Here is a 26,037-nt window from a genome sequence, read left to right on the forward strand (position 1 = left end):
CCTGCAAGGCTGCACAAACCCTCTCGTTAGCTCCCTTTCCCCTGATCTCAGCGTCCGTGGGAGGCTAATTAGTGACACCAAAGGCAAAATATCCGTGCTGCTTTTGGGCTCGGAGGAACTGAGTTTATTTAGCTTGAGACAGCATAAAGGAAAAAAAAAAATTAAATTAAATCATCTTCAATTTCAAATAACTAATGAAAGCAACCCCTCCCCAGCTCCCTCACCTTTTAGGAACAGCCAGTGGCTGGAAGGTTGGAGCTGCTAACGACACAGAAGGTGCTCAAGATTAAAGGAGAGCTGCAGGAACAGCCCGGCTTTGCCCAGAGAAGCCCTGGGTGGGAGCATCCCAGAGCTGAGCCTGAAAATAAAGCAAGAAGGGGCTAGAAAAACCCCGCTGCTCGGTGGGTGTTGTGCTCTGACCCGCCAGGCAGCTCCATTCCCAAACTCAGCTGCTGGGAATTGCAGGAGAGCAGGAGCTGCCCAGGGTGAGGAGCAGCACCTGCAGTGGCCGGGCTCTGCATCCCCGGCAGGACCGTCCCCGCTGCCGGGGCAGGGAAAACCCTCCCCAAAAAAACCCTACAAAAACAATCTCAGCCCTTTCGCCGAACAATGAGACCTTAAAAATCCACGTTCGGGAGGGTATTCCATGCAGATAAGCAGGGGGAGGGGGCGGGGGATGAGGACAACATTTCCCATCAATGCCGTTTATTCCTCAGTCTCGGGGTTTAAAAAAAGGCTGTTCCCCCACTTTAATGGGAATTGCTCATCTCGTTTATCGGGCCGGTCTCGCTGCCTGCAAATGTCCAGCTCAGGTGGGAAGGGGCATTTGTTTAGGGGGTCAGGAAGAGAGTGATCACTCGATGTCTCGCTGGAGGTGAAAAGTAGTTAAATAATAGTAAAAAAAATGGTCATTCCTGTGGTTTTCTGCCTGCTAAAACACTTGGGCACACAGATCCGGGGATGGGAAAGGAGCTGAGGGAGGAAGGTGATTAAAACAGAAAGCTGCCTATTTCCAACACTGTTATACATCCAATTCTTCCAGCTTTCTCAAACACACCCCATTCCCATAAAATAAGCCAGCTTTCTTTAAGGGGGAAAAAAAAGCCCCACACAGATGAATAGACACCACTAATCAGATGTAATGTAATCGAATACTCTTCTTCATCTAATCTGCCTGCTCTGTGTAATCTCGCTATTCTCCCAGCTCCAGCATTTGTAACAGGCATGACATCGATTCCCATCTCGGATAATTGTTATTTCAGTGTTTTATTCTTAAATGAGGCTACAAGTTGGGTGGCTGCTTGGCATTCCAAACTCTTCATCAACTTCGCGCGGCGATCTGGGGGCGTAAAGAGAAGCGGGGCTGCTCCTCTCTGCTGCTTTTGAATGGTTGCATCTCCCAACCCTCAGAGCCTGGCACGGATTTTTATACAGACAAAAGAACCCACAGAATTTAACCACAGAACTGCCCGGGATCAACGGCAAAAAAAAAAAAAAACAACCCAAAACCAAAGCTCATTTGATAAGATCTGCCTGCAGCCAGCAGCTGGGAAAAGCTGAAATCTGGTCAGCACACAGCGCTGGTGGGGTTTTTTTTTTTAAATGTTTTCTAAAATGCAGAATGATTTCCTTAAATAAACATTTCAGCAGCGTCCACCTAGGTTTTCCCCAAAGAGAAAAGAAAGCCTCGTGTAATTTTACAGGACAAGCAGGATTCCCAGCTAATCGGACAAATCGTTCTGCTGGGGAAATGACAGCAGTGGGGAGAACAAACAAACCCTCTCAGACAAACAAATATATTTGAATGTAATAAAAATGTTGACAACTGTTATGTGATTAAAGCAATTGTTTTATTCATTTAAGGCCTCACCATCGGAATAATTTAAAATTAAGTGAGAAACATCAGCCCCTTGGGTTTTGCAGAAGATATTTAATTTGGAGGAAGAGTTGTGGGTTGTTTTTTTTTTTTTAAACATTGCTATTTTCAACATTGCAAGATAAAGCTCTCTCTTTTTTTCTAATTTTATTTTAAGAATAGACCCCATTTAGGATTTCACATTGTAAATCTCCCTATGTCTGAATGCTGTTACAAGGTTTGACAATGAAAGAATAATTCATGTCAGACAAAAAGAGCCCTTCAATCAGCTTCATGCAGCTTTTCTCCTGCAGGGCTATGCCAAAACGAATGTGGAATCCTGAACTGAACCATCCATCACATTTCCCGAGTCTTTCAATTAATGACACTGCAATCAGATCGATGGCGTGTAATAAGAAAAGAGCTTTGCATTTCTATACCTATTAATTCGCTGAGTAACTCCAGTGGTAAACGTGACCAGAAAGGGAAGAGAAAAGAAAATTTCATCCTCCTGGCAAGATTTTGGGGGATGTTGAAGCCACGCTGTACATGGTTCAGTGTCACCCCAAGCTCTGCTTGGAGCAGAAATCACACGGGGGTTTTTTGTTAAAAGCAGCACAGTCTCTCTTCCAGACAGGTATTTTCTGCTAACTGAGAGTTTTCTAGGGAGACGCTCTAAAGAGGAGCCTGTTTTTCTTGCAGGCTGGTCAGGGGTGTCCCAGGGCAGGATGTGCAGCCTCCTTTTGCGGGGCAAAGGCAGTAATTAGCCACCAAATTCCCAGATCACAACACACGCCGAGGACAGAGCTACCTCACACGGTGATTGAACCTCCAACAAAACGAGCTGGGGAGGGGGTGAGGACAGTCAGGACACACACACACCAAAAAAACTCTACCAGCAGCCCTGGGATGAAATTAGGGTGACCTCACGTCGGTGAACTGGCATAAGATATTTTGGATCGATGACAAAAAATTATCGAGGCTTTGCAGAACGGAGCTGCCAAGCACATTTCAATTCCCTTCCTGCAGGCGCTGGGGGGGTTGTTTGGAGAAGCAGAGAGCTACAGGCAAGGGAAAAGTGCAGCTCACCAGAACAGAGCCGTGATTAAAAGGAGCTAATTTGCAAGTTTTTCCTCTTAAGAGGTAGATTTTGTGCCTTAAAATGCCCGGCTTACAAAATAACGCCTCTGAAAACTGAACTCAAACCAAGAGGCTTCACCACCTTGGAAGGAAGGAGTGATTTGGAGGAGACAAGAGTGGATCACCAGCAGTGGGAGAGAAATCTTGGCTCCAGAAAGATCCCCTTGTGTTGTCCTGGACAGGAAACTGGAGGTGAAGTGTCCCCACCAACCCCAACCCTTCCTCTGGGTCAGAAAATCTTCAACCTCCAGCGCTGACAAGAATTTCAGCAGCTTTGGCTTCACCTCAAAAGAAAAGGAGCTGCAGCTGGGATAGGAGATGGAGCTGGATCAAAACCTACAGAAAGACCTTCTTTTGGGAGCAATAGACTTTCAGGGAGGTTGTGTACTTTGGAAGTCTTCAGGAAAAGGGGAAAAAAAAAAACTTTATGAGAGAAAACAAAGAATGGAACAACAGGAAACAAGGGAGGTTTTCAAGGTTCACTTCCCCAAATATAAAAGAGTGCCCTTAAAGGATCATGTCTGGCTTTGCCTCTTGACATCTTTTATGATCAAATTTCAGCAATTTCAAATTTCAGCAGCCTCTCCAAAAAAAAAAAACCACCCAAAAAAAAAAAGAGGAAAGCTTTATGAGTGCTGCAGCTGAATGTGCCCATCCGTGCCACACACAGGGAGCCAGACACAGGCTGAGCACCCAGGACGGGAACTGAAAACTCCAGGGCAACAACAGCGAAATGGGACAGTGCCCATGAGCTGACTTGCAAAATAACTGCAACTCAAGCACAGTCTGAGATGCCCAGACAAAGAACAATAAATAAATAAATCATGTCGAAGCAGAGACAATCCCTCTGCAATAAAACAGGAGAGCTGAATGCGGGCTAAAGAAACGTGAAAAAATCAAATCTGGGATGAGGAGTGGCGAGGCTGAAAGGAACTTGGAATCGGAAGGCGAATGCAAAATGTTTATATTGCACATCACCACATCTTGTCCCCTCTCCGCAGGGGACACAAAGACACCATCACAGGTGTGTCAGGATCCCACAATATTTTGGAGGAGCAGGTTTTGGAGCTCAGTGGCAGCACCCACACCTCAGCGACCTCCAAGGAACAACCACACCGCCTCTCCTGTCCTACAGAACAACAACCCCAAGTGGTTTTAGTGTGCCAGCAGCTCCACACTGGGAGGTGTCTTCAGTCCCAGGGACCGGGGGGCTGTTCCTGCCATTACACAGGATTCCCACCGCTCATCCATGCCTGGAGATTTGCAGCTCTGAGCAGTGCCCTGCTCTGCCCAGTGCAAGGCACAGTTTGTGCTCCACGGCTTAACAAAGTTCAAATGTCTTGTCTGCGAGCAGGTCAGGCAGAGGAGAGAAAAGGGTGCTGCTGCCTCCAGCCATGATTTCAGCTCTGGCTGCCTTCCAGGAGCTCACAGAGCTTCAGAAGGCACGGGCAGCCTTGCTTACATCTGCTTCCCTCTGCTCTAGCTGCAGACACACTTGCACACTGCTATTTTCCTTTTTTTTTTTCTTTTAAAATAGGTTTGGACAAGATTTCGGGAGGCATCCTCAGGCCCCTTCTCCTCCTCTCTCTCTCAAAGGAGCTTGGGGAGCTATCACAGCAAATGAATTTGATGAAGAGAAGGCTTCTCTAATTGCCTGCCTTGCTCAGGGCTGGGGCAAAGGCAGCATCTGGGCTCGTGGTGAAGCATCTGTCTGCAAAAGCTGTGGGGCCCCTGCCAGCAGAGCCAGGTACCTCCTTGTTTCTGGACAGACAGGCAAAAAATCCTCACCTGGACTGCCCAAAGCCATGGCCAAGCCCAAGCTTTGGGAGGCAGGCCTTTGTCCCATGCATTTCTGGGAATTCAGCTGCCAAGGGGCAATCCCAGCACTGAAATAGTCATTATTCCTTTTCTTTCTTTCCACTAAAAAGACACTTCCCCAGTGCTCCTGCCCATGATTAATACAACAATTGCAGGCCAGCATTAAAGCAATCAATGCAATAAGGGCGCTGCTCCTCAGCCAGCACCTCTAAAATGTCCCTTGTGCCTCCTTCTCTGGGAATCCAACCTTGGCCTTCTCCAAATCCTCAGTGCTGCAACCACCCCTTCCCATCCAAATAAAAGTATTTCAGTGTCTGCCTTTTACAAATAATTATCTGACAGCACAATATTGTTGAAAGGTAGGTGAGAAAATGAGAGGTAAACCAAAGGTGGGTGAGATCACGGAACTGAGGGATGGGTTGGGTTGAAAGGGACCTTCAATATCACCCAGGAGCTGAAATATTTGGAGGATGTGCACAGAATTACAAGGCTGGACATGGTTTAAGTTCTTAAATAAAGGGAAGGACATACATTAGGACAATTCTGTGTTTTCTAGGCACCCCAATGAGGCAGGAGCACACTGGACCCTTTAGGAAGGACAGTGTGCTGCCATGGAAGCACAAGGGTTGAGGAGTCAAAGCCCAGGGTGGAGTAGGGCGTGACCTACTCAGAGCCAGGGGCCTTGGGGTGGATGATAATCTATCCTAGTATCCCACAGTGGTAGGGAGGAGAAGAGAGATCCAGCAGCAGGAATTGTGCAGCAAGATTGATTTCTTTAATTATCTTACAAACTCTTTTATAGACTTTTTTTCTTCACAGTCTAATTGGCCAAAGGATCAGCCCTCCCTTGGGGTGATCGGCTAAAATCCTAAAACATCCATTGTCAAAATATTTTCCTACTGTACCATAAACAAAGCTCTGCAAGGTCGCAGGTGTTCATAGCTTATAGAACTCTGCTGATATCTTCATGAGAGAGAAAAGTATCTCACGGGACTGGAAAGAAGCAAGAGAAATTCTTGCTGGCAGCATATTTGCATCCACAATAATCCACTGGATTTATTTCTCCTTCTGGAGGTACAGCATGAAAGCTGGAAGTCTGAACCATAGCAAGATTCCCAATGAAATTGGGAGGCTGCTCCACAGCTGGGAGCAAGAACCAGCCCCCTTCAGAGCCCTCCGAGTCCATCAGCACCCAGACAGCAGCAATTAGCTCCTGTTCCCTCATCACCAGCATTCCCTCAGCCATTCAATTAACAAAAATATTTTAGTGGTGCCAACCTGGTTTTAAAAAAGAACTTTTTTTATATTTTTTTTTTCCTTTCAAGAGCCGTGGAAGTGCCTGGAGATGCCATAAAGATTTCAGAAAGATGGGTTCTACTTAAAAACACACAAAAACCCCCAACCAACCACTGAGCCTTTATCTGCATCTTCCAACTACTAAACTTCTACATTCTAGGCGTTACATGTTTAGGACTGACGCTGTACTCGTAATTTTTGATGTAAAATTATTGATGTAGCCTCCCTACACAAGTGGAAACATTTCCAACAAACTCATTTCTTCCTGACACAGGATCTAAAGTAGTTCAGATCATTCCATCTCTGGACTTGCCCCCTTCACTGGTTAAAGAGATTCTGACTGACCAGCACCATTCCTAATTTCTAGATATTTAAATCTAGGCTTCTCCAAGGGTGCAGCCCTTAGATGAGGAACACCAGGATTTCCTACAGGGCTGTGGCAGCCAAAAACCGATAAAACTCTTGAATTTCCCCTGACATTTGAAAAGAATAAATTTCCAAAGCCTTGGCCAGTATTTTAACTGTCCCACACAACTTTGTGCCATTCAGACTGATGAGTTTTGTGCATTCCTTTCAATTCCCAGGAGTGTGAGCTCAGGAGAGAGTGGTTATGGACAATGTTATTTCAGCTAGTTAAGCAAATATCTCCTTAATTCAAATGTCTGATGATTTCCTTCTGTTTGTTACCTTGGTCCTCAGCCTCTCACTGTTCTTCTCCCTCTCCTACACTTGTAAACATAACACACAAACAGATTTGCTCTTGACAGATACGGTGATAACTCTCAGAAAAAGGAGCTTAATCTTAAATAATGCCAGGATGCAGGAATAAAACCAATCTATTTACATTCCTGTGGGCTAGAAAATAAGTCTTATTCACTCAAAAGCTGAGAAATGGGATAATTGGGCCCTATCAGATGCTTATCAGATTTATACCAGTGGTTAGTGAGCCTTAACTGCAAACACAGACATATCAGGGCTCTTTTCAGAGGGAAGCCACCTCTCCTCCAAGGGTACATTAGTCACAGGGAAACTGTTGAACCTGGAGAAATAAAACTTTCTTGGTGGTCACAGTAGTTGCCTTGTGGAAGAGTTTATTACCCTGACGTTAGGCTGTAAAATTACCATTATTATTGAACTCCAAAGGATCCACTGCTTTTCAGCAGTGGATTGCACCAGGCTGAGCGTGCTCTGAGTGGGATTCAGAGAGCCAGAGGCAGGATATGAGGAATTTACACTGCTTTTGCTCACTGGAGGATGTGCAGGAGCTCACGTGTAGGAAAGGTCAAGATTTTTGGTTTCCCCCCAAAATATTCCCAGACCAACCCTATTTAAGGTTTTTTATCAAAACCTTGTATCTAGTAGAAACAGAATAAAATGAATGCACTCTAAGCAGTTCTTGTAATCTAAAGATATAGAACGGGTGATCCTGCAGAATAAAACCAGAAGTTTGAACTCCTGCGTTCACCTTGAGCCCTTCCACAGGGAGAAGAGGCCAACGGCACTGGGCAAGGTGGATGCACCTCCCTGTCTGTGTCCTGGGCTCTCCAGGTACTCATACAGCACCACTGGGCTGTTTTCCAAGTTTTTCAATCCAGTTTCTTTTAGGAACTTGCCTTCAGAAAGGGGTTTGGGAAGCTGATCCCATACAAACAGCATTACCACACCGTAACTCACATTACCTATGGGCTTGCTAAAAAAAGTGCCTGGAGAAGCCCTTGTGAGGGAAATTTAGCCTGGTCTAAGTAGGTGGGGTCAGCAGTGAGGCCTTAGCCCATTTTTCCCATTGGGAATCTGGCCCAGTGGAGGCAGCAGAACTGAAAAAACAGCCATCCACAAACCGTGATCAGAGGCTTAGGTTTCGAAACCGTATTGAGGTTGCAAAAACAAATTGACATCAACATATGGGGGAAGTCTGAAGTTGCAGCAAACATTCGCAAATGTGAGAAACTTTGGCATGCAAGAGTCCCCATTAAATTCAAATACACAATGCACAAGATTAAAGTTATTCAGAGGCATTAATGTTTGCAAGATCAGACCCCTGAGATGTCTCTGTGTAGTAACAGTTACTTTAGGTTTAATCTGTTATTGCATTAATATCTATAAAGAGCATATATAAATACAAATCAGATGGCAGCTGCAGTCTCGCTGAAGAAAAAGACTGAAGGGCTTGGTGGGGGGAACTAAAATTTCCACGATGGGAATTTCCAGTGTCACATATTTTGGGATTCTCAAACTGCAGCTATTCCCCCCCCCCCCCATGCACAATGCACACACACACGGATATGTGAGAACAAAAAGGGCAAAGAAAATAATTAGGGAAAGGAGAGAAGGACAATAAAAATTGTTTTCAAGTGGACAGATTGCCCTTGCACAGGAGCAAGTGATGGTCTGAAGCATGGCAACCCCCCTCAGATTTCTGTGAAAAGCCTGATGTGCTCTACTTAACACTTAAGAAAATTCACTGGGGAATAATGGCCTCTAATTTATTTTGGCTACAGTGATGTTCGTCTGTGCTTCTGTTAATCTCGCTCTGAAGATTTCAGGGGACTTTTGAACTGGAGCCTGGCTCATTCTCCAGTGCCTGGTAGTTAATCTGCTCGGATATTTCCCCCAAATAACCATCTGCTCCACCTTGTATTTGTTTCACTCCCCTACTATCTCAGCTCTTGGTCCGTCCTGCTGGCTTATTCAGCACTCTTTAAATTTCTCCTCCGGCCTTATGTCTGGTTGCTTATGTTTTGGACAGACAATAGAGGTGATACAGGCCATTATTCATGAGAAGCTTCAAGTGTAACGTGAGAAACATCTCATCTCCTGACCCCTGTTAGCATAAGAATTGCTGATAAAATTCTGGACTGAAAGAGAAGGATCTTCTGGGAAAAATATCGGCAAAAGTTTCACTTGAGATGGGTTTTGTAAGAATAATCCAGATTAATTCTCTGCCTAAGGACCAGATCTAACTCCTGGTGCAGTTACCAGGACTCTGGAGAGGCACTGTGGGACAGACCTTAGAGGCTGTGGAATTTTAAAGGGAAGAATATTCTGTACCACTCCCACCGCCTGTGCTCATGCATTTTATATTTTTAATCCAAGGATCACGAAGTGATTTCCACACTCGAGTTAATTTAGCCTCCAAACACTCGTGGAGAGGGTGTAAATATTGGTTCCACATCTGGATCACCTGAATTAAAGAGTGGAGAGATCTCCTTGGATCACGTGTCACCAAGTTCAACCAGTTTCTACTTATTTTAGCTCAGTTACATCTGAAAGAATTTGGGGTGAAGCAGTGGGAAAATCCCAATCTCTATCAAAAATCAGTGCACACTAAACTGAGAGCACAACTGATCATGGCAAGCAAATTTTGGCCACAACTTCTTTATCCTTGTGGAAAGGAAGATTCACGAGCAAAGTATTGATGCTCTTTGTGCCTCCAGTGGGATTTATTTCCCACCAAATTTGCCATCGGTAGGGTTGATTTAGCAGGAGCAGAGCCCTGAGTCTGCTAAGCACAAACGAACCCCATACCCCTTTAAGGGAAAGTATGAAATAAATGGCGACCAAACCAATTAATACCCTTGGATGGATTAATGGAAACAGAAATCTCCAAATATCCCAAACCCAAATCGAAACCTGCCGAGGAATGTTTATGGATGCTCCAACTGCTAATGGCATGCAGAGCCTTATCCTTCAAATATCACAGGTCAATGGAAAAGGAATACGTGCATTTCCAAATGCTCCTTGCTTGGCTGATCCATCAATATGATAACTAATACATACTTAAACTCCTCGATGGACTCCCTGAAATTAAAACAACCAGAGAGCACAGAAAAAGCTTAAATAACCATTACCAATGGATTTCAGATAAAAGTCAAGGAATAATTCCACAAAAATCACCCAACACAATCAGACCTAATAGCTTTGGAGGTGGGTGAGGGAAGTGGGGAGCTGGCAACCAGCTCCATTTCGTATGCAGAGGCAGTTCAGCAAAAAGTCTGCCCAGATTAAAAGCTTGACGAAGTTGGGCCAAGCTGCTCTCCTCACTAATTGATGGGGGAAAAAAACCCATCAGTAAACAAACTATTTTCTCCTTCCAACAGTGACAGAGCAGCTGTTTGCTCAGAGACAGGGTTTGGGGACAGGCTGCACCTTTTCTCTCCTTGTTTTGGGATGCTGCACAGGCTGGGATATCCCTGTGGTCACTCGGGGTCACTTGTCCTGCTGTGTCCCCTCCCAGCTCCCTGTGCAGCCCCGTTAGTGGGGTGAGGTGCAGAAAGGGGCTCTGTGCAAGCCCTGCTCAGCTGGAACTAAAACATCCCTGTGTTATCAGCACTGTTGTCAGCATGAATCCAAAACACAGCCCCATGCTGGCTTCCATGAGGAAAATTAACTCTACGGCAGCCAAATTTTTAATTTTAGCATCACACAGAGGTTTCAACTGAAATTAGGGCACCTCAATGCTACAGACACACTCCCCACTCGCTCCACAACCCAGACCCTTAAGTAAAATATCAAATATTGCTCAATTCACCACAAAAGCAGGCAACTGAGGAGCGCTGGAAGAACAATCTCAGCCCTGAGTCCAAGGGAGAGCATTTCCAAAACAAAGCAAGTGAAACATGGGTCGGGGTTAACGCTGAGCTCACACAGACCTGAGAGGAAAAACTCTCCTCTCTGGACATCTCTTCCTGTAAATCCTCTTTTGGGGCTGTCTCTCGGGCTCTCCTCTCTCCTGGGTGGAACCCTGCAGCTCTTTGATTTCCCTGCATATTTGCAGCTATGTCATTCCTGGCTGACCCTTCCCAAACCTCAGATGTTTTCCCCTCGGAGCTGCAGGAGAATTATCTGTGCTTATCAAGAGGCCAGCACGGAGCTGGGCTACTCTTAAGGCTTTCAAGGTCTCCAGCAACTTTTTGAGAGGTTGGGGAAACCAGGAGGAGAGATTGGAGCCATTTTCCCCACAGTTCCAGCCTTCATTTTCCTTTTCCCCCACATGCAGCCAGAAAAATAACGTCACAAAATTCTGGCTGTGGAGCCATTCCTTGGAGAACAGGATAGCTGCTCACAAGTTCAAGTTACTTCAAATCGTGTCCGAAGTTGTCCAAATCTCCACTTCCCGTCCTCCTCTCCCCTCCACTCACAGAGTCTCTTCCAAAAAGAGTGTAAATCGCTGTTATTAAAGATGAAATTCATGGGTTGTGACGCTTGGGCGCTTTAAAAAAATCAGACAGACCAAGTCAGCTCAGCCCAAATTAAACTCCAGGACCACAGGAGAAAGTCAGAGAAGCCCAAGCCCCACATCTACACTAAACCTTGACACCTCCACATTTCATTTGGGGTTCTCTGACCTGCTTTAGCCTCTTCTCCCACACAACATTTGATTCCTATTTGGGCGTTGCACTTGGAGGTTTATGGGAGCCCTTGTAGGTCTTGGTTTCTTTGAAGGGGCTGGAAGAACATAAATTAGTCCCAAACGTCTTGGATTTTCCAAGAAGAAATCTTTCCAGGAACAAATGAAGAACACAGGCTCCCAGGGCCCCTCATAAATTCTGGCAAGGAGAGGCCTGTGCTTCCATGGAGGACATTTCAGAACAACACTTCCCGAGGCATTTCTGAATGCAAAGGTGTCTGCAAAAGGCCTGGCCAACAAAGGTGGGAGAACAATGCAGCAAAAAACAAATGAAAACCTTTTTTTTTCCCCTTCAACTAAAAGAAACTAGGCCTGGTTCCCTTTGTTTGACACCAGCAGGGCACCACTCACTGCCCAGGAGTTAATCCTGATTTACTGCAGCACATCCCAGCGCAGGAGCCACTCCGAGTTCCCTCAGCCAGGGAATCCAGCACAACGCTCCCACATCTGCAGCAAACTCAGATCAAATTCTCCTAATCACCCACCTCCCTTCCATGCAGTCTGTTGACCATTAAGGCAATCACATGAATTTGTAAGTCTGAGATGGGGGAGCCATGTGAGCCTCCATGGTTGGGTTTCTATGGAAACAATTCCCCCGGCATCCTCGGTCCACATTCGGTATTCCTGTCTGGCTGCCTTGTTCACACACTCAAAATCATCCCTGTTCTCCAGACACTCATCTCAGGAGGGCGATGTTTGCTGCGTCTTCCTGTTCACCCATTGAGCTGGACATCACTGGGATGAGCAGGAATGCAGCAGTCACTGCACCCCGCTCCTGACCCAGAGGAATCGGGATGAAGGCAATGACAACACAGACTCCACAGGCCTTTAGGGCTTTGGCTTGTTTGGTGCAACAGGCAAGACTGAAAATTGGTCCTAATTATAGAGGTTTGGCCCCTTTCACCCCTCAGTGAAGATCATGATTTGCAAAGGAAACTGGTATTTGTAGCAACTTCCATGCAGAAGCTGCCACCTTTCCATCTCCTCCTTCTGCTCCCTGGCAGCTTCACCCATCCCATAAAAGCAATTACTCATGGGAAAGGTGGCAGCTTCTCTGCTCCCTGTGCAGCCAAGCTTCAGCCCTGGGATGGAATCACTCCCTGCCCAGCTGGAACAAGGAGCTGGCGAGGGAGCCAGAAATTAACCTCTCGCTTAAAATTTGGCCATGATGCTTCAATTAACACTCCATCCTCAGGACAAGTCCCACCTCCCAAGCACCAGGGCCTCCATCCCTTCCCTTCTGAGACTGCTTCGAAGTACAGCGGGCTTCACACTTCATTTTCCTCAGAGCCAGCCCACGTTTTTAATTGCTCGGCCTCACTGTAACTCAATCCCCGTGGACCACAAGGAACAATTCGTGCCTTGTGTCTGCAGAGCAGCCACCACCCCGATCCCCTCAGCAAGGACAGAGCTCAGAGCTTCTGAGGCTGGAAACCTGAGCTGCTGTGCCTCCTCCAACCAGCCCCACTCAGTACCTGGGGTATTTATGGACTGCTCCTCTGGGCAAGTGCCACATCCCCTCAGGGCTGGGTTACACCTGCAGCCCCTCAGAACTTCCCATGGCAACATCCCACATTTTCTGGGACTGCTTCAGACTTCTCTCTGCTGGTTCAAAAGCTGCCTGTACTTCTGCAAGAGCATGTGAAGAACAAGGTGACAGAAATGCCCTTTCAGTCCATCCTTTGCCAACACTCAGCTGAAGAATTAAACAACAGTCTAACCTTGCTGGCTTCTTGCCAGCATTTTGGGGAGGTGTTATAGAAGGAAGATGTCCAAAAATCTTCCACATTTAACCACTCTGCATTCTGCATACAGCAGGAATTACCTTGCAGGAGTTAAAACACCAGTTGCCTCCCTAAACTACCACTTCCACCCCTGCTGTGCCAGGTTTTAAAGAGTGCAAGGGCCACATTTTTAGACAGTGTAACTTGGCCCAGATCCCCTGGCTCCATTGTTTTCACTGGCACGGGGGTAAGTTACACCAGATGAGGATATTGCTCAGAAAAGATTTTCCTTTAAAAAAAACACACAAACAAAAACAGGCTCAGACAAGACCAGGGATTTTGAAGCCGCATTCCTGTCTCCAGAAACTTCCAATGACTTGCAGTAGTCTCTGCTCCACCAAGCCACAAATTTGTAACGCTTTAATCTTTCCATGTAAGTCAGTTCCTCTCCTCCCTTAATTGTTTTTGTTGCTCTTCTCTGAATTCCGTCCAATTTACCACACAGTGCAGACTCCATTACATCCGAAAGGCCAGAAGGATGGTGTACAGAAGCTCATTTTCCAATTCTATGACCTCAATTCTTGGGAGGATTTCAGAGCCCAGACACCAGGCTATAAATGAAGAATGTGCGCCCGTATAGCTGGGTAATTTAAATGCATTTTCTGTGAATAAATCTACTCGGTACTTTCTTGATCTGTACAATCTTCTGCCATAGGGGCCTAACATAAAAATACTTCAAAGGCTCCAACAAATTCCCTCAAGATGTGATCTTCAGCATTTCAAAAGCTGAAAGACATAGACAAGGTTTAAAGTGATCATGATATATTTTCAAGGTAACACTCTTCAGCAACTCCTGTTCACCCATTTCTTGAAAGTGAAATTCCATCACCTCTCTCTATATAGATCTTTTTCACTTATTGACTCACTTATGAGCGAGGCAAAGATGAAGGGAATTTGACTTTTGGTTAGGGTTTATTAGACCTCATTATCTTTAAATGAAGCACAGCAATGCTTCCTTCCTTCCAATACCTGCTAGACAGGGCCAAGTGGCAATCCCTCACCACTTCCCTCGCCTCTTGCAGCACTAAGAACGTTTAGATTTGGATTCAAGTTTCAGCCTCCATCTCTCTCCCTGTTTCAAGCTGAAACACGACCCTGCGTAGTAACACTTCGGTGAAAGATTATTTTTATGTCACACCTCAGTCCCATCTCTGATATCAATTATACATGTCGAGCCCGAAGTCAAAAGAGATTTTAAAACTGGTACTCTGGGCTGAAACCAAGATTCCTCCTGCCTGCCTTCCAAGCAGTTCCATAACAACCTCCCCAAGACTGCGGCATATTTAATGAGAATGCAGATGATCAATTGCAGCCCGCCTTGCATGGTTAACTCAATCAACAAACTACTAATGACTCCAGCATGTTACAGCTTTTTTGGCTAATGAGAACCGCATTGACCAGATTTTTCCCCTTCTCCCAGGATCAAACGCCAATATGGAATGAGTTCTGCTACAACTGTAACTTTAGCCTGCAAGCAAAACGCTGCCCGGCCAGGGGACAAAGCCTGAGCGTCATTAGGGAGCCCAAGAGCCCCCAGAGCCATGGGCCAGCCCTTCCCTGGGATGTGTCTGGCTGGTGAAATCAAACTCCTGAGAAACGCAGAGCTCCCACCTTGGTGCATTTTGAGGCAGAAAAGCCTTTTGTTCCTGCACCATCCCACTCCCGCTCCTCCTCCTCCTCCCTGCTTTCTGCTGCAGGGTAATTTGTAGCAGGTGAGAAGTAAATACCTTCTGCTTCCTCTCTCTTTCACTTTTGTTGCTGCAATTTACCTCCATTTTTTTCTTGCCTCCTCCTCCAAGCAGAAGTCAATTGACCTCGTGAAAGAATCCAGGGATCTATAGAGATCAGTTTAAAAAATGGGAGTCTTACACCTCCTCATCACCAACAAGGAGCATTTTCCATATGGGAATCCAACAGCTGACCATGCTCTAAGCGAGGAGTATTTATTGCAGAGCTTGAGATGGGAAACAGTCCATGGGGTGTTATCCTGCCTGTTACCAACCACTGTTAAACAAAGGTTTGCTCCCATGGAAAGAATTCCAATCACTCCAGTCATCTTTGGACCAACACTTTGTTTCTTTACCAAATAACCTTCATTTTCTGCTACGGCCTGATGTACAAAATGGCCAATTTCTGAAGCAGATTTTCCATCCTGTACCCTGGAGAAAACAAAATGCTCCAGTCTGACCAATTCCTCTCCATCAAGAGCAGACCCTCATTTCATTTTTGGCTACACCATCATTTTGCTGGGTGACCTCCTTTCCCCAATCCTCCACTCCCCTCTGTCAAACAGGGATAGCACAGAAGGTTTGCTCCTCTAGGAAGTAAAACTGCTACAGAAAAACCCAAACCAGGCATTATTTTTCTTCTGATCATGCTGGGCCATCCCTGACTGCCCCCAAACCAAAGCAAAAAGCAGAGAAAAGGAAAAATTAGGGCTTGGGAATCAACTGGAAAGCATCAGTCCAGACTTTTTTTTTTCATCCTAAGCTCATTTGCTGGGATCACTCTGAACAGAAGTCACAGAGGATGCACAGGGTCCATCTCTGGAGACTGTGCTCCTTCCTCTTTAAGAGATGCTCCTGCACAGTTCCCTCCACTTTTAAAAGCTTAAATATTAAATATCATTCAGCCAAGTCGTGGTGGGGGTCCACACTTGACTTCATTCCTCCCTTAGCACTGTCCTGGGGCCAGGAATTCAGACATTGAACAACCTCCCCGGGCTGGGAACTCCTCCCCTTGGGCTGCTCTGCTCCTCTCTGCAGTGGAACACAGCCTGTGCAGCTGTGGCCAGAGCAGAGCCTGGCAGGAATGGGACTTCTCCTGCCTCATCCCTCTGATTCAGCTTCCCAGCCTCTCCTGCAGCTCCTCACACACCTTATGGGAGCAGCTTCCTACTCCCTCCAGCTTCAGCTTTCACCCTACAATGCCAAACCCCTTTTTTCTCCCTCCTCCCATCCCCATTTCCATGTCTGCTCTAGCAACATCCTCTCCCAAGAACCCCAGATCTCTCTGCTATGGTGACCTGTCCTGATGAAGGATCTTTTATTCATTTTGAATTCTGAAGGGCCAAATTTTTAACAGTTCACCACCCTCTTCCCACACAATTTCAGCTTTCTAAGGAGAATTCCAGTGGCTTGTGAGCAGTAGCTGGAGCTCCACATCCACAAGAAAGTCTCCACAGTGTGCTGAGAGTCCTGCACAAACACTGATCAAGTTTATCTCCTCCAAACACTTAACTTGACCCAGCAAAATTCAGAATTAGGGCAAAAAGAGTGAGATTTAAGCCCATTCTTGTCCACTGCAAGCAGATAAAATAAGAGAATCCTTAAGTTTGGGAAAGCCCATGGAGTCCAATCACTAATCCAGGTAGGAGCCATTCCCTCCCAGCCTGGTTTAAGAGATGTCAAAGTCACTTTATTCTCCTGGACATCAAGAAGCCAGGCCTTGAAATACTGGTCTGGCAACTCCTATGGAAAGTAAACTCAAGTTACAGTAAAAATAACTTTACCAGTGCTCTTGGTTCTCATTTGTAAATGGAACAGGGCTTTAGCACAGCCAGGTTTTTGTGCTACTTCCTCAGATTGCTTTTAGGTTCATTAAGCTCCAACTTCAGGACGAAAATGGTAGCATTTGATTTATGGGTATGGGGGAGGAAGGATGAAATGAGTAATAAATCTCCCAACAGTGGTGTTCCTCCAGCTCTCTGCAAGCCAGAGCAAGGAGCTCCCAGATTCCAGGCCAGGATTACCACCTGATGTCCGGGGAAAATCATCCCCCTGCTCCGTGCCTCAGTTTCCCTGATCAGAATAAGGTGATGCCATCTATGAGGCTGAATTCTGTCACATTTAAATATGAAACCGCTGACTTAAAATGGGTTGGGGCTTTTGAAGCAAATATGAAAAAACAAATGAATTCTCTGCCTGGTTTTTGCCTCTTTTTATTGCCTTCAATGAGTGCAGAGGAAGGACCAGGAGGTTTTCTGGACAGATCAATGAAAGTAACACCCAACAAATGACCTTTCCTCAGTGTCTCATAAGTACCTGTCAGCTTCAGGAGTGCCACCACCCTCGAATGGAGAGATTTAAAGCCAGACTATTCATTAGAGAGCAAACTATTATTCCAGAGGTTTAAATGAATTGGCCAGTGGCCAGCCTTCCTCACTGCTTAGGGACTCCTGGGAAAAGGGAAAGTGGCTGCTGCTTGGTTTGCACAAAAGCACAGAGGAGGGGAAAATAGGATTTAAAGAGGAGCAAGAACCAGGCTTGTTCAAGTGGTGATGGCCTGACACCCTCAGAAGATGGCACGAGGGGTAAGAAGATTTAAGCACCATCAGGGAACCATGAAAACAAGTCTGTAAATACCAGACATGGCTCCTATTTTATGGCATCACTAAATCAGCCAGCTAAGCTGACTCTGAGGAATGGCATCAAAAGGTGAAGAGGTTCAGAGAGCGCCTCAAAACCCCACATTCTTTCTGCAGTAGATACCACTCACCATGTGCAGTTCTGAATTAAAAGCTAAATATTCTTCTCTGGTATAGCTCAGACTTGCATTAAATATCAAAGCAAGAGTTACAAACCTCACCTGAATTTTGCTTGCCCTGCTGAGGAACCCTAAGTAAGTTCTGGGTTACTCTACTCTGCAAATGCACCAGAACCTTACCATTTATTCTCCGTGAAGGCAGCAATTAAACCTGTGCAAGTCAGTTTTCCATCAACCACTGCACAACATTAGCACCACAAGATTTTCTTCTGGGTTAAAGGCAGCTCCAGTGCTTGCTAACAGCCCTGGGGGAAATATTTGAACACAAACTCAGTCTGCAGCTTCTGTCTCACTGGTGTTGGTGAGGATGGTCACCTTCATCAGGTCCTGGAATCTTCCAGGGACACCTCCCACTGTCCCAAGTTGTTCCAAGCCCCATCCAACCTGGCCTTGGACACTTCCAGGGATCCAGGAGCAGCCACAGCTTCTCTGGGTATCCTGTGCCAGGGCCTCCCCACCCTCACAGAGCAGAATTTCTTTCTAAATATCCAATCTCAACCTCTTTGTTGTCAATTTGAAGCCATTCCCCCTTGTCCTGTCACCACCTGCCCTTGTAAATGGTCTCTCCTGTGAGTCTGACACCCAGAAATCACACACAAACTCCTCAGGCACTTAGACAACTGTTCCACACCTTCCAGGAAGTTTGCTTACATAAAATAACCTCCTTCTGCAAGGTCTGAAAGACAAAAAAGCTGCCATTACTTCATCACTACATCTCTACAGACTTTCCCAGACACTCAGCCCCACCACAGCACAAATCCGCTGAAATAAACCCAAGACGTTTTTGCTACCCCACATTTAATTTGCATTAAAGCACAAATACAGAGAGCTCCCTACCTTTCCATGCCCCATTCCTTTGCCAGCAACACACCAAGTGGCTGTTCCTGCTGCAGGAACCCTGCAGCTCACAAAGCAAAATACTCTGCTCCTCATGTCTTTCAGGTGTGAGTGCCTCAAGCCCTGCCCTCCACATCCCCCACTTCACCTGATTTGGGGCTGTGTTAGCTCAGCACAGGTGTGTCATCAGTTCAGCTGGCAGGGGAATCTTCCCCTTTGGTTTTGCAAGAGGTTTCTACTCCATCCCACCTCTCCCATTTATCCTGAGTCCATTTCAAGCCCCACTCCTCTCCAGCCCCTCAGAGGAAACTCGTGGCGAGTGGTGGTTTCCCAAAAGGAAGGCTGCACTTCGTATGACACACAACCACACAGGCTCACCATGTGCAAAAATAAGATTATAGCACACAAAGCTGGGCTCCAAGCGGCCCAGCTTTGCCACAGATAAGACAGATGGAGGAGGCTTAGGATGCAAATCGAGCACTTTTCCTTCAAAAAAAACCCTCCCCAGCTGCTGAAGGTGCAAAAGGCAGAGTTTTAGGATAAGCTTTATGGTGCAATTTGTTTCCATCACACTCTGCTTATGATGATTTAGCTGAGTGGATCCAGAATCTGTTACAGTAAAACAGGTCAGGGTGGGTATGGGAGAAGATATTTCCATTCTTCAAAGGCAGAAAAACAATTTTTCATCTTTTCTTACTGGATACAGCTAAAGAAGATTACAGCTGGTATGATTGCTTTTGGCAGCCTAGTGTTTGACCTATAATTCTGTAAAAATATAACTAACCCTCCATATATTGACTGTCAGGAATTTTCCCCCATGTGCTTTTTGTTCTCCTCCGTCTACTTTATATGGAAAATTTACCATATAGATCTGCATTTAAAGCTTCCTTGGCCTATTTCATGAGCAGACAGAACAGATTAAAGTGAATAGAACATAAGCACAGCTCAGAACTCTGTCTGGTCACAGAATCCCGGGATGGTTTGGGTTGGAAAGGACCTTAAAGCTCATCTCACGCCTTGGGCAGGGACACTTTCCACTAGGCCAGGTTGTCCAAGCCCCATCCAACCTGGCCTTGGACACTTAACTTAGATCAAATGCAACATTAAAGCTCAGTTTAGCTGCTCCAGGTGCAGCCTGTGCTTTAGGAAGTCCCTAAAACCCAGTTTGCCAAGAGCTGGGAGGACGTAAAACCCCCATTTATAGATAGTTTTTGCCTGAGCAGTGCCAGTGACCAGGCCCAGGTGTGAGTGCCCTTTCCCGAGGCTGCCATCCCACCCCGTGTGCCACAAAGAACGTGGGGACTCCCGCTCTGAGCATCTCAGCTGTACCAGGCCCCTGCTTTCTCCATCACCGGGGGAAATCCCTCCAAATTTCCTCCTCCAAAGGCCCTCTGTTCACATGCAGAGCACCCTCAGCTTGGGCAGCTCGTTCCCACAAAGGGATTCCCTTGGGATTTTTGGTTGTCGATGACCGAGATCTTGGCCCATGCTGGAAAATCCAGATGAATGCATCCGAGCACAGGCCCCGTGCAGCTCCCTCCTTGCCGCTTTAAGTTTAACTTTCCCTGTTTACTTTTTAATTTAATGTATTCTTTTGATCTCTCTTCCTCTCCTTTCTCTTGTCTCCCCGAGTTTGCTGACACAGGAGAAGCATGACAAGCTCAGACAGGCCTAACCTACTTTTTTTCCTTTTCTCTGGTACATGTGAACGCTCCCACTCTCCTTCCCAGCATATGAAAGCACATTCCAAGTATCATTATAAATGATACTTCCAGTCCCCTGTGAAGTAATTCCCCCACTGACAGGTGAGGAAGCTGAGACACACAGAGCTCCTAAATTGCTTGCCCCCCAAGCTTCCAGCAACACCAGGGGAAATGAAACCCACCAGGTTCCCCTTTTTCTTGGGCCCAATCTCTATAAAAATATCATTCGTCACAGGTTTGTGAAATGCCTCCACTCCTAAACAGAGGAACAGCAAAATTTGCAGTGCCCATCACACAGGTTTGCACATTTCTGGGGTTTAACTGCAGCTGAGGAACCCTCCCCACCATGTCCTGGGTGCCTCCAGGCTGTGTTGGCACCTGAGAGCTGGAGAGGGACTGGGAACAAGGGCTGGAGGGACAGGACCCACGGAATGGCTTCCCAGTGCCAGAGGGCAGGGCTGGATGGGAGATTGGGAAGGAATTGTTCCCTGGGAGGGTGGGCAGGCCCTGGCACAGGGTGCCCAGAGCAGCTGGGGCTGCCCCTGGATCCCTGGCAGTGTCCAAGGCCAGGTTGGATGGGGCTGGGAGCAGCCTGGGATGGTGGGAGGTGTCCCTGCCAGGGCAGGGGTGGCACTGGATGGGCTTTAAGGTCCCTCCCAACCCATCCTGTCATTCTAGGGACTTAATTTCTTCCTAACCATGGATACTCCTCAGCCAAGCTGTTTTCCCTCCTTGTATGGGATAATTCAGTGCTAAGCCACGAGCTCAGCTTTACAGAGATCAGATTCCCAGTGATGACACCAACTAAAATTCCATCACTCCCTGCAGGGTACGGAATAAACCCCAGCATTTATGAATCTGAACTTTCAAAAGCAAGAATACCTTTAAAATTAGCCTAAAATTACTTGAATTCAGCTATTGACACCTTTGGGGTTCCTATTCTCAAAGATGTTCACTGCAACCTATTTTTTATCTTATGAAAGCTGAAATTAACACATTATCTTGGAGTCTTAAAGGCAAAAAATCCAAATACTACAAGGAGTGAATGATAAAATCAAAAGTGGACTTTGGACCAAGCATCTGCACCAGATCACTCAGGATAATCAAACCATATTAATTTTTGAGGTGAGTTAGTTGAGCACTGTTTAAAACCCCATTTAGACTTTATACTTCCCAATCAGAGTGGTTTGAATTCGGTTTGACTACATTTAGTTTGGAACCAAATCAAATTCACACAAAATCACTTCCACCATGAACGAGGGTGACCACAGAGGGGCTCAGAGCACTTTAATGCACTTTATCTATGCATCCTCACTTAAATAAAAAATAACTTCTGCCCATCCCAGTGCAGACAATCCCAGAGTTCTTTACTAGAGGTGCAACAATGCTCCTTTTTCAGCTCAGTTCTATTTCAGCTCTAATGTTTAATTATCTCAAACACAGCAACAGCCACACCACTGCAGGAAGAAATCGATGCTCCCTTTGCTCCCAGCTCTGAATGCATGTGTTCCATAATCAGCCTAACAGAACAGACATTTGGGACTGGACATCTGGGGAGCACATGAGAGGCCACCTCAGCTATTAAATTATTTTGCAAGCATCCTTCTCCAACCCAGCTTTGGGTATTTTTTTCCTTCGTTTCGCTAAAAAATATAAAAAAAAAAAATTAAAAAAGAGAGTAATGATTTTGGTTTATAAAGGTATTCAATAATCACACCTCAGCTGCATTACTGGGATGCTTTCCTATCCTAAAAGTCTCCCACTACACCTTAGACATCTTCTGAAGAGGATTCTGATGTGCTGGTACTCTCTGTGCCATCAGCCCGGGGACTCGTTTCTCCCCTCACTGACACGCAGCTGCCTCTAGGGTTAACCTGAGCACCCAAACACCTTTCTAGGATATCCAGGAAAGCAGGAAAAACCCCAAAACTTCCAGAACAGCAAGGAAACATGAACTGGATTCATGCTGACAGCTCTGAGGGGTCTAAAGGAGGAGAATTCCCACTGCACAGCAGCTCCTCAGGAGGGCACTTGGACTCCATTGAGGGTGTTAAATGTTTTTCCTTTCTGAATCTCCAAAGCTGCCCAGTGGATGCAGGGAGAAAATATCAATGAATTGAAAGGCCAGGATAATGTGGAGATGAAACTGAGTCTCAGAAGGAGCCAAAGTGGCCAGAGCGGAAACCTTCACCCTATCCCACACCACCCTCTGCAGCAAGAGCTGCAACCTCTGCCAAAACCTGGATTTCAGGGAGGGAATCACAAAAGTCACCAAACTGCAAATATCAATTCTTAACCAAAGCACAAAAGCTTTTTGGTAGAGGAGGCACAAGGGAGGAAGAAACACTGAGATCTTCAGGTTCCACTCCAGCTTATAAACTGCCCAATGTTTTCCCACTTCAACTAAAAATTTTCCTTGAGGGAAAATCAGGGAAATAACATTTTGGACAACTTTTCTCCAGTGAAATGCTCCCAAAAAACCCCTCAAGGTGGGTTCTAGCCAGAATTACTCTGAGTGTTTCAGAGAGATATCAGATCCCAAGACTTAACAGTTCAGCACTGGTATTTCTCCCTCTCCCTTTCAGGTTTCCCTTGGAGGTCCAAAAAATCATTTACAGAAGCACCCAGGGTCTTTTCTGTGCTGGAACTGCCTCTCCTTCCCTCCCTCCCTCTGTTTTAGGAGAGTGGCAATGCTCTGAAAAGGCCGGATCTCGTCTGACTTTATTGCTGTTGGGGGCCAAGTAAAAAGGGTGAGACCCATAAACACAAAGATGCCAAGATACAAGGAGGCTCCAGCTGGGATGCCCAGCCCTGGCTGCTTTGTTCCCTGGGAATAATCAATATATTGGCAGAGATCGTATATGTATACATGAGGAAAGTGGAGGTACAAAAAGATACATGTTAGATGCCAAGGGACCATTTAATTTCTCATTATATCCCCGTGCCCCTTCCATAAATCATAAACCTTCTTTTTACTCACATTTCTACTCTGAATTGACACCTCCTGTTCTGCTTTTTCCCTCTACAGGTGCAACCAAAATATTTCTGCACAAAATCTTCGGGGGAAGCACAACAAACATTTGCGGCTGTGGGACACGGATCCACTCGGAACCCAAATCCCACAGAAAGTAACCAGATTTAACTACAAACTTTGGGTTCAAACCAGGGTGGTTGAAGTTTCACTGAATTCTGCTATCCCAGGCTAATTTAGTGCTTTCTGTGGCAGCAAATCACCTGGAAATCAAGTATCTCCCAGCTCCAGAGTGATCTGCATTCCTCTGAATCCTGCCCTTCCCTGCTGGCCCCACTGCCCTGACCCACAGCAGAAACCCCAGGCCAGCCACTCTCAGCTCAGCCCTTCTGAAGGATGAGCCCTAAATTCCCAGGGAAGGCCATAAATTGGCTTTATGTGAATCGTGTTTTGATAAAGCTCCTCAAAGCTGCCCCTCGTGTGCTGCAGAACTCTGACCTGAGCAGTCTGAGCTGCAGGAAATCACCCCAAACCATCACACTGGGGATCCAGGATTCACTGATTTCATCCAAAACCCCAGGCGAGGTGGGAGGTGGGAGGCTGGAAATCACTGCAGCAGCCATCCCAGTGCTTCCATGCATCCCAAGGACACGGTGCCAGCCCAACAAAACTTTTCAGCCAGGGCAGCACAGGATGCTCATCTTTCCTCCAAGGGAACTTGGGAGCAACAAGTTTTTCCCTGGAGAAATCCTGGGCTATTGCTGAGCTGCGTGGGGCAGGAGGGAAAGGCTGCACTCCACAGGCAGAGTGTGGAGCAAACCCCACTGAGCCCCAGAGAAAAATGAGAGGGGCCAGGTTCTTAAGCTCAGGACTTGCAGAGTTTAAACCTCTGTGCATTTAAATTTATATTTAAGTCTATAAAAACTGACCAGGAAAGAAAATGTGAGACAATGTGAAATAAAATTAAATAAAAAATAATCCATCCCGCTGCCCACCACAATGAGTTTTCAGCACAAACCCAAAGTCTTTGACCATCCACAACACAAATTTCCAGTGCTCAGCTCCAAAAACACTCCTAGGCCATCAAGGTGAGGCTTTTCCTTCAGGTTCACAAACTAAGACGTCATTGTAAGTGGTTTAGAAGCCCAGCAAATTTTAATATCCATGCCAGCGTGTGTGACCAAAGGGATTACCCACAATGGCTCACCTGATTACTTATACAAATGCTGCCTTTTTTTTTTTTTTTCCTTTCTTTCCCCCTTTTTAATCCAAGACCGTGCAGAATGCCAAGCAGGAGAATGGGGTATGTGCTGGAATGTCTGAGGGCTACAGGCTTGGGATTTATATTCCATGTTGAATTCATTGTTCTCCCTCCTACCCCCGCTGCCCTCTAAAATATGCTGCAGCCATGACAGAAATAAATTAGCCCGAGGTACAGGTCACACCTTCAAGGGCAGGCAGAACTCTGAGTAAAATCAATAGAGAAGATGGGAATCTCTCACAGCTGAAGCAGAAAGAATGACGCATTGAGGGTTTTACACATCCCCAGACAAAGGCACTTTGGAGAAACCCCAGTCCCTGCTGCCTCGGGAACACAAAGCTCGTTTTTTCAACCACCTGAACCCCAAGAGCAACTCAGAAAAGCCCCATTTCTATGGAGAATTTGCATATCGATGCAGAAAGTTCTATTTCTTTGCACCTCTGCCCCGGGAAGGGAATTCAGATGCTGAACTCTGGCCCAGGTGCAGCTCTAAAAACTTTTTTGCAGAGAGCAGAGTCTGCACTGAACTTCAGCTTGGTTGAGGTTGGAGAGTGCTAAATTTTGCAGCACTCTCCAGCCTTTTCAAGGGGTTGCCTCAAACGAAAAAAAACTCCCCTGTACTTCAGTAAACTCTGAAAAGGGGCACCAATAGACACTGAAATACGCGTTGCATTCCTTAATTTCACTTGTGATTTGAAAGCAATGGATAACACAATTCAAAGTCATTGAGAGCCTCAAACTCAGGCTTCAGTACTTCTGAATCCCAGTTCCTCTGAAATCAGGAGATAGAAGATTTATAAGGATTTGGATATGGGAAGATTGATGCAGGAGTCAAGTGGGTTTTGCTAATGTCCCTACGGTGAGTTAAGTATTAACTCTCAGAGTGAGGCTCAGAACCTGTTCAGACACTTCACAGATCCCACGGGGTTCCCACCTGCCTTTCCAGGTTCCTAAAAGCTTTAAAGCCTGATTTAAGCTCCCACAATACTTCTAAAAATAGGAGTTAAACTTCTCAGTCCCACAGGAGTTTCTGAAATTGCTACCCAGGAGGTTTCTCAATAGACGGAGCTAAAAGCTTTTCTCCTCTCCTGTCCCTCCCAGACTTCTCCAGAGACAACTTTGGCCCAAATGCAGCTGGATCCAAATCCAAATGAACCCTGATTTTCTGCAAAGCCAGCAGGAAAATGTCAAATAAGGAACTTTCTCCTGACCTCCTTGTTTGTTTGCTTTATTAAAAACCGCACACAACATTAACACGTGTCTTGTGCTTTGATCATTAGACTCACACTTCCACCTATGGCAAAGTAAACTGTATTTGTACTTACACTTGTGGAGCCTGTGAGCCATGTGGGAAATAGAATTGCTTTCATTTCCACTGCTACCTGCAAAAATAAAGGGAGGAATTCACCATTAACACCAG

Source organism: Corvus kubaryi, unplaced genomic scaffold, assembly GCF_017639235.1.
Source record: "Corvus kubaryi isolate FWS band 111438036 unplaced genomic scaffold, C.kubaryi_AGA036_p1.0 37367, whole genome shotgun sequence".
NCBI lineage: Eukaryota > Metazoa > Chordata > Aves > Passeriformes > Corvidae > Corvus > Corvus kubaryi.